The sequence below is a fragment of the Neoarius graeffei genome, chromosome 11 (assembly GCF_027579695.1).
Source record: "Neoarius graeffei isolate fNeoGra1 chromosome 11, fNeoGra1.pri, whole genome shotgun sequence".
Taxonomy (NCBI): Eukaryota; Metazoa; Chordata; class Actinopteri; order Siluriformes; family Ariidae; genus Neoarius; species Neoarius graeffei.
Window position 1 is genome coordinate 11,547,631 of NC_083579.1, and position 9,327 is coordinate 11,556,957.

Here is a 9,327-nt window from a genome sequence, read left to right on the forward strand (position 1 = left end):
CACTCATTAAGAGCTGAAACGGAGATTATGTCTTTCAAAAAGAAAGGATGCACTTTTGTGACGCCTATTTACATTAAACAATGCAAAATAGGAAAAAAGATTTGCATTTGACTCACCTTCGTACGGCTGCCATGCCAGATAAAGAAAAACGGAGCTACTATGCTATAATGTGAAAACCTTTTTGTTATAACAAGATATTTTACGACATAATTTAATGACATCATCTTGTAACAAGAAACTTCTGATAATGTAGTATTCATCATGTTTTCATATTAATATGCAGATGGTTATAGAAAATCATACGCGCTGATTGGTCGAGAAATTCAAACTATTTCTCGATAATCGCCTCAAGCGACTCGACTCGCTTCGTCACCTTAAGTGAGGAAGACTTGCAAATGATGAAAGAAAATGCTGTTCCTAAAAGCACTAAAGATGCCACAAAGTTTGGTCTAAAACTATTCAAAAGTAAGGTGGAATTGTGATTTATTTTATTTACTTCATGGGGCAACCATGGCCTGAAGGTTAGAGAAGCAGCCTTGGGCCCAAAGGGTTGTCGGTTTGATTCCCAGGACCAGCAGGAAAACTGTGAGGGGAGCTGAGTGAATGAACAGCACTTTCCCTTCCCTCTGTATCATGGCTGAAGTGCCCTTAAGCAAGGCACCGAACCCCCAACTGCTCCCTGGGTGCTGTAGCGTACATAAAGTCAAAGTAAAAAGTTTGTGAACCCCTTGGAATTTTCTATATTTATGTCTAATTTCCATATAAAACATGGTCATATCTTCATGTAAGTCATAATAATGAACAAAGACAGTCTCCTATAACTAAAGATACACAGATTTTCAAAGAATGTTTGACCATATTGAATAAATCATTCAAAATGTGAAACTGAAAGTTGGAAAAAGTAAGTGAACCCTAAACTAATGACTTTTTAAAAATCTCATTGCAGTCAGAATTTGGCACACCTGGGTTCCATTTAATGAAACGAGTTCAGAGGTGTGGCCTAGAATTACTTTGATAAAAACCCCTGAAAAGTTTGAGTTTGAACTTTTGACAAGAAGCATATCCAGATGGGAATCATGCCTCACACAAAAGAGCTATCTGAAAACCTAAGATCAAGAATTGTTACTATAACTTACATAAGGCTGGAAAGGGTTACAAAGTCATCTCAAAGATTTTAGGTATTCATCAGTCTACTGTCAGGCAAATTGTCTATAAATGGAGATGATTAGGTATTGTGGCTACTCTGCCTAGAAGTGGGCGCCCTGCCAAGATGACCCCAAGAGCACAATGCAAAGTCATTTAATGAGGTAAAGAAGAACCCTAGAGTGACATCGAAAGACGTGAAGATGTCGTTAGAACTGGCTAACATCTCTGTTCATGATTCAACAATACGCAAAACATTGAACAAGAAAGGAGTCCATGACAGGACACCAAGAAGGAAGCCACTGCTGTCAAAAAAGAACATTGCTGCATGCCTGAATTTTGCAAAAGAGCACTTGGACACTCCACAATGGTACTGAGAAAATGTTTTGTGTCGTGATGAAACCAAAATTGAACTATTTGGGAGGAACAAGCAGAACTCCATTTGGCATAAAAAGGGCACTGCATATCAACATCAAAACATCATCCCTACAGTAAAGTATGGTGGAGGGAACTGTGGGTGGTAAAAGAGAGCAACTGGACTTGCTTGAAGATTCTTGAAGACGTTTCACCTCTCATCTGAAAGACTTCTTCAGTTCAGAACTGAAGAAGCCTTTCGGATGTTCTTGAAGACGTTTCACCTCTCATCCGAAAGGCTTCTTCAGTTCAGAATTGAAGAAGCCTTTCAGATGAGAGGTGAAACGTCTTCAAGAATCTTCAAGCAAGTCCAGTTGCTCTCTTTTACCACCCACAGTTTACCCTGACCTGGATGACTGAGAATCTTCACAGACAGGTGGAGGGAACATCATGATTTGGGCCTGCTTTGCTGCATCAGGGTCTGGACAGCTTGCCATCATTGAGGGGAAAATGAATTCCCAAGTTTATAAACAAATTCTCCAGGATAATGTGAGCATGCCTGTCTGTCAACTGAAGCGCAGAAGAGGCTGGGTGATGCAACAGAACAATGACCCTAAACATCACAGCAAATCCACAGCACATTGGTTTCAGAAGAACAAAATCCCCCTTTTGGAGTGGCCTAGTCAGAGCCCAGATCTCAATCCTATTGAGATGCTGTGGAATGACTTGAAGACAGCCATACACAGAAGACAACCCAAGAATATGGAAGAGTTAAGGCAGTTCTGCAGGGAAGAATGGGCTAAAATTCCCCCTGCACGATGTGCAGGTCTGATCTGCAGTTACAGGAAGTGCCTGGTTGAGGTCATTGCTGCCAAAGGAGGGTCAACCAGTTATTAAATCCAAAGGTTCACTTACTTTTTCCACCACTACTGTGAATGTTGAATGCATTTGTATAATAAAGTAATGAAAAAGTAGAATTTTTTGTGTGTTATTGACTTAAGCTCATTGTGTATATCAGTACCTGTGACTTGGATGAAGATTAGATCACTTTTTATTACCAATTCATGCAGAAAACCAGATAATTCCAAAGGGTTCACATACTTTTTACTTTGACTATAGCTGCCCACTGCCCTGGGTGTGTGTGTGTTCACTGCTTAAATGGACTTTGAGCTCTAGGGCCATATTCTGAGTTTCTTTCTGAATTTGCAGATTTTATCTCAGATCTGGTTATTTCCTTAGACAAAGCTTTAGTTGTCAGAGATTTTAATATGGACTTCGATAACCCAGAAGACCCTTTGAAAACAGCGTTTGTGTCCATTTTAGATTCAGTAGGGGTTAATTAGAATGTCATAGGACCGACCCATAATGGTGGTCACATCCTCGATCTAATACTAACATTCGGGTTAAACGTAGAAAATATAGTCATACTTCCACAGTCTGACATTATCTCAGATCATTATCTCATCTCGTTCAAACTATGTCTGAGTAATAATATATGCACCTCGCCACACTACTGTATTAAACTTGCATTCACGTCAACTACTGTACAGAGCTTTATAAATGATCTCCCAGAGTTATCAACTTTGATTGGGTCACTGTCAGACCCCGCAGAACTTGATCAGGCAACTGAATGCTTAGAGTCAATGTTCCGCCATACTTTAGATAATGTAGCTCCTCTTAAAAGGAAAATGGTCAGAGACAAAAAATTAGCACCCTGGTATAATGATGACACTCGCACTTTAAAACAGACCACTCGAAAATTGGAACGTAAATGTTGTCCAGGGTTCCCACGGGTCCTTAAAAAGTCTTAAAAAGTCTTAAATACAACTTTTGGTTTTCAAGGCCTAAAAATGTCTTAAATTGTTTGGAATGACTGGAATTTTCGAAAGGGAGGTATTAAATTTAATATTGGACCGAACGAGTGAAATGTCTCCATCCGGTTTGGGGTATTTTTTTTAACCGTAATTTTAAAAGTGACCAGCGTACCTTTTGGGGGGCAGCATTGGTTCTGTGCATTCCGTAGAACAAGAACTAATGTTAGGAGGCTACTGGAGGAAGTGTGGTGTGGTGCGATGGTTGTGAAGAGTGAGAGATGCGCAGGTAGCTTATGTGGGCGCTAGAAAGCGTTGATAATTATCAAGGGAGTAACTTTGATTTTGACATTGGTGGGGACACAAAAGTGATCCAAGGCAGAGCTTCCGAAAGGTGTTTTTTTTCCATTAGCAATCATAATTTAATGTCATGCAGATCTTATAGGTTAATGAGGGCAGCCATGGCCTAATAGTTAGGGAGTTAGGGTTGCAGGTTCAAATCCCACCCTTACCTCTCCCTACCTCTCCATCCATGGCTGAAGTGCTCTCGAGTAAGGCACCTAACCCAACATTACTAGAATCTGATGATTTATTACTTTTACACCACACAATTCCTAATTTGTGTTTAAGCAGTTGTTCTGTCTCTTCCACAGAAATACATGAAAATAAGAATTAAAAACTTTAAGCATTTTTAGCATTAAATATTGTGGGGTTTTTTTTAAATTCAATATCTGTATTGTTTGACATTGGAGGGCGGGGTGTCTCAAAATTCACTGACTGCCTTATTGAGACACTCATAAATAGGTGCTACTGGTGGCATTTTCTATTCTGTAATTAAGCTCAAATTTAGTTAAAATGATATTTGGATATATAATTTAGTGATTGCCTATTATAGCATGATTATGACTACATTAGTATTGCATTAGTAGTAGAAAGAGGTCTCTGTAAAACGGTGAACGCAGCAGACTCAGCAGCAGACTCAGCGGCTGTCACGCTGTTGATTCTGAAATGCAAGTCGCACATCTGCATGGCCATGCAGTAGCCTACATCTGACTACTTACATTCTGTAAAACCATTAGGTCTATAAATGTAACATTCATTCATTGAGGATATTATCTAACACCAAGTTACATTGCTCCAGCATTCCTTTTCTCTGCAGCTATGCAGTAGCCTAGCTCTGATGCGTCCTGTCATGTTGCTAAACCTGCCTAAGGGGCTGCAGCAATACTTTTATGAAGGGTTTCCATACATCAAAAGGATTTTGTTGAGTTTTTAAAGCTCGACGGAAACCCTGCACTTACATTCTTGACTTTGAAGAAGAATGAACGAATGTCTCGTTTCTTGGGAGGGCGGCCGTCATCCATGATACTCAAGTCAGCATGCGAGTCGTAGGGCAAGCATGCATGGACATCGAAGTCCAGCTCAATTTGTAGGCTGACGGAGAGTGGGGGGTGCGTGGGGTAGGTCAGGTGTGTACGTGTGAGATACAGGGGGTTGATGGGCGGGTAGTCACAGCTGCTGTGGGAAGTGTGCTGCTTTTACAGCAGATGGAGTGACAGCTGGGATGGGAAGATGCCTGTTTAACGACAAGTGGTTGGGGGATGACAAATACCCCCAAAATAAGGAGAAGAATCGTTTGCGATAAAAAGCGCTGGATCGCACAAATGTGTTTAAAGACGGTACCGCAGCGCTGGGGACACGGCGGACTGGGAAACTGGTTTTTCACAGACACGAGGCACACGTACGTGTGTGTGTTAGAGGTCAAGCACTCCGGAGTGAAACGCAGGGGGGTTCACGCATGCGCACAAGAGTCAGGTGGAAAATGGGGCTTATAGGAAACACTAATAATAATAATGATTAGCATCATTTTTTTACATTATTAACATTGTTTATTGTACTAAGTTTAATATAAATATATAAACAACCTTTATTTCAAAACTCAATTACAAAGAACTCCAGAAAATACAATAATTCTAAATATAGTACAATATAAATAATTTGTACAAAATGTTTTTTAGTTTTATTACTTATCGTCTACAACAGTGTTTTTAATATAATAAGAATAATATTAACAACCACTAATAATAATAATTAGTAGTAATAGTAATTATTATTGATTATTAATCATTACTACTTATGAATTAGTGATTAATAAGTACTAGGGATTATTAAATGTTATAAAATTAATTTTTAAATAATTTTTAATAAGTAGTAATTGGTAGAATACAAACAAATACTCATGGATTATAGATAATTTTTTAAAATAGTGAACATTGATATAAAATGACTACTACTACGGATAATAATAAACAATAATACTACTAGTAATACTTGTTGTTAATGTTATTATTATTGTCAGTTCAATTGTTATATCAATGTTCACTATTAAAAACAAATTATTATCTATACTCCATGAATAATTGTTTGTATCACTACTACTACTACTACTACTACTACTAATAATAATAATAATAATAATAATAATAATTACTACTTTTTTAATAATATTTTTAACTAATCTTATAACTCAATTTTATAGCATTTTAATAATCACTACTTATTATTTATTAGTATAATTTAGTAGTTGATAATAATTACTACTTATTATTAAATTACATTTTGATAATCACTGCTTATTAATTAAGTAGTAATTAATAATACTGAATTATAATTGCTACTCTATTAATTATTAATTAATATAGCTAATAAGTAGTGATTATTAAAATGTTATAAAATTGAGTTAATTTTTTAATTATTATTAAAAAAGTAGTTATTATTATTATTATTATTAGTAGTAGTAGTAGTAGTAGTAGTAGTAGTAGTAGTAGTAATACAAACAATTATTAATGGATTATAGATAATAATTAATGATTATTTTTGAATAATGAACATTGATATAACAATTGCAGTGATAATTAGTTTACAGTTATTACAACACATTGATTAATATTGATAATGATTATGAAAGGTGACAGTTGTTTTTCTGTGTTTAATGTAACGCTCTGATGATTGTATGACTGCATAAACAGGTTCATGCTGTTACCTGCTATAATGCAGAAGATACTCAAGAACTTCCTCAGCCAGCTGTATACTGTATGACACTCAGACTGATTTTGCTGTCGGACACAAAATCACACATCATCAAAGATAATCTTTGGGGATTGAAATAATGCCGGCTAAGGCTGTTCAGCTGGTTCTACTTGCCGTTTATTGTTTTCGTTTTTGAAATGATTCATGGTGTTTTCTCCAGTAAACACCAGTCTTCTTCTTTCTGCAGTAGTTCTGCAGGCCCAAAACACACGACTTTGCTTCAGCTGTTTGCATGTCTAACAGTTGCCATTGATGCACCCTGCTGTTCACCAATTGTGTGCATTCTTCTTAAAGTTAGTAAAAAAACTATTGCAGAAAACAGTTTTAAGTTGTCGTATTTATCATTTTCTTTGCCATGGTACAGTCTTAATTTTTCCATTTAGAGGTCTTGAAAAAGTCTTAAAAGTCTTTAAATTTGTACTTGAAAAATGTGCAGATACCCTGGTGTCAAACAAAATTGGTAGCATTCAAATTAGCGTGGAAGGAGAGCTTCCTGAAGTATAGAAAAGCTCTCAGTGCTGCTAGATCAACATATCTCTCCTCCCTAATAGAAGATAACAAAAATAATCCTAGATTCCTATTTAATACTGTAGCAAAATTAACCAGGAATAAGTCCACTATAGACACATGCACACCTGCAGTATGTAGTAGCAACAACTTCATGAATTTTTTTTAATGACAAAATTGAGAATATCCGACAAAAAATTCAAACTACTAATTTAAGGTCAGACAATGTAAGTGATCCTGGAATTAACAATATAACTGTATCAGATCAGCAGTTAGAATTTTTACTCCCCTTAGAGAAATTGAATTACTTTCATTAATCTCCGCATCAAAAGCCTCAACTTGCGTACTAGATAACTTACCTACACGTCTATTCAAACACATAATACCTGAAGTAATTGAACCGCTTCTAAAAATAATAAATTATTCTCTTAGGATCGACTATGTACCCAAATCCTTTAAACTAGCAGTTATCAAACCCCTGATTAAAAGACCTGACCATGATCCCTGTCAGCTGTCCAATTATCAGCCAATATCAAACCGCCCCTTTATCTCCAAGATCCTTGAAAAAGCTGTGGCACAGCAGTTATGCTCATATTTACATAGGAATAACATCCATGAAATGTATCAGTCAGGATTTAGACCTCATCATAGCACAGAGACGGCACTGGTTAAAGTAGTAAACGACCTACTGTTGGCGTCTGATCAGGGCTGTATCTCGCTGCTTGTGTTGCTTGACCTTTGTGCAGCATTTGATACCATTGATCATTCCATTCTTCTGGATAGACTAGAAAATGGTGTGGGAGTTAAGGGAATGGCCCTCTCCTGGCTCAGCTCTTATTTAACTGATCGCTATCAGTATGCAGGGGCGGACTTACCATTAGGCAAACCAAAGCGGTTGCCTAGGGCCCCCAAAATTTAGGGGCCCCTAACGGTCAGCCCCGTCACGGTAAACACCAAACAATATATATGTAATCTTAATTTGTCTCTGATATTAAGTAGTCAACGATATAAATGGAAAAACACACCAAAATAGCATCAGAATATCGAATTCATATGTATATAGTATTTGTCCCAGCACACACACACACCCTGGTTGTTTTACATTGGACTAGTCCATGATCTGACGACGTAGACAGGTGCGCGATGGAAATTCAAACCAAAGCAGAGGGAACTGTAAACAAGATGAAGCGCAGTTATGAGAGTGTTTGCGCTAAACGAAAAAAAAGGGCACAAAGCAAATCTCTCTCTCTCTCTCTCTCTCTCTCGCTCTCATACATTTATCTTGGCATCAGTCTTATCCCATTGAAATGTAGAGGTTTCGATAGAGTAATATCCATTTGTGTTGTAGTTCTGATAACAGTAAGATCATTTTGTATCTCTGGTAATGTGTATCTGGTAATATGTATCCATTTGTGTTCTACTTCTGATAAGAATAAGATCATTTTATATCTGGTAGTATGTATCTGTGGAGTAAAAATACACAGCAAAATCCACATACCCAAATTAACACTGTCAGATTTAATTTCAGCACTTTTAAAGTGTCTATATGTGTTAGGACTAGGACTGTTTTGGCCTCTAGAGGCCGCTGTTATTTCCTTTTCGTGTCATGTTTATTTTGGCCTCTAGAGGCCGCCACTGTTCCTGTGTTTTGTGTTTGTGTTAATTGCCTGTTTAGTCCTGATTATCTTCACCTGTGTTCAATTTAGTTTGTGTATTTATACCCCCTGAGTTCAGTCCTCTTGTCACGGAGTCTTTGAGCTGTTATGTTTATCTCCAGTTTCCTCTGTACCGTGTTCTTTGTTTTGCACTTTGCTTTTCTTTTGGACCTTGTAGTTACTGTGTTTTTGGATCTTCTGAGCTTTGGTATTTTTGCCTTTTCTTTTCTGTTTTTTTGGCTTTTGTTTTGTACTTTTGGATTTTTTATTTTTTCCCTTATATCTTCTGAGCGTTTTTGGATTATTACTTTTTGGATTTTTCTTGTGTATATATTGTAAATAAACCTTTTGATACTTTTTTCTACTTCTGCCTCACGCCTCTGCATTTGAGTCATCGGCCTAGTGGGGGTTTGCTGGATTATCACACCAACGAACCAGGTTTGAATCCCAGCAAAACCCTAACAGAAAGACTCCGTCATGACCGACTCAGCAGAGGCTGCTTCAACTGTCTACCCGGCCAACCTTCAGGGAATTATGGCAGCTCTGACACGCTTCGGAGCGACCATGGACGCTCATGGACGTATGCTCACCAGCCAACGTGAGATCCTTGCTCGCCACGAGAAACTGCTTCAGCAAATTGGGAAAACCCTGGCACAGCTGACATCTCTGCCTGCATCTCCTCATCCTGATCCAGCTCCTGCTCCAGTGCCTCCTGCCATGCTGCCTTCTTCACCTCGCAAACCCAGCCTTCCTGCACCACAGAGGTA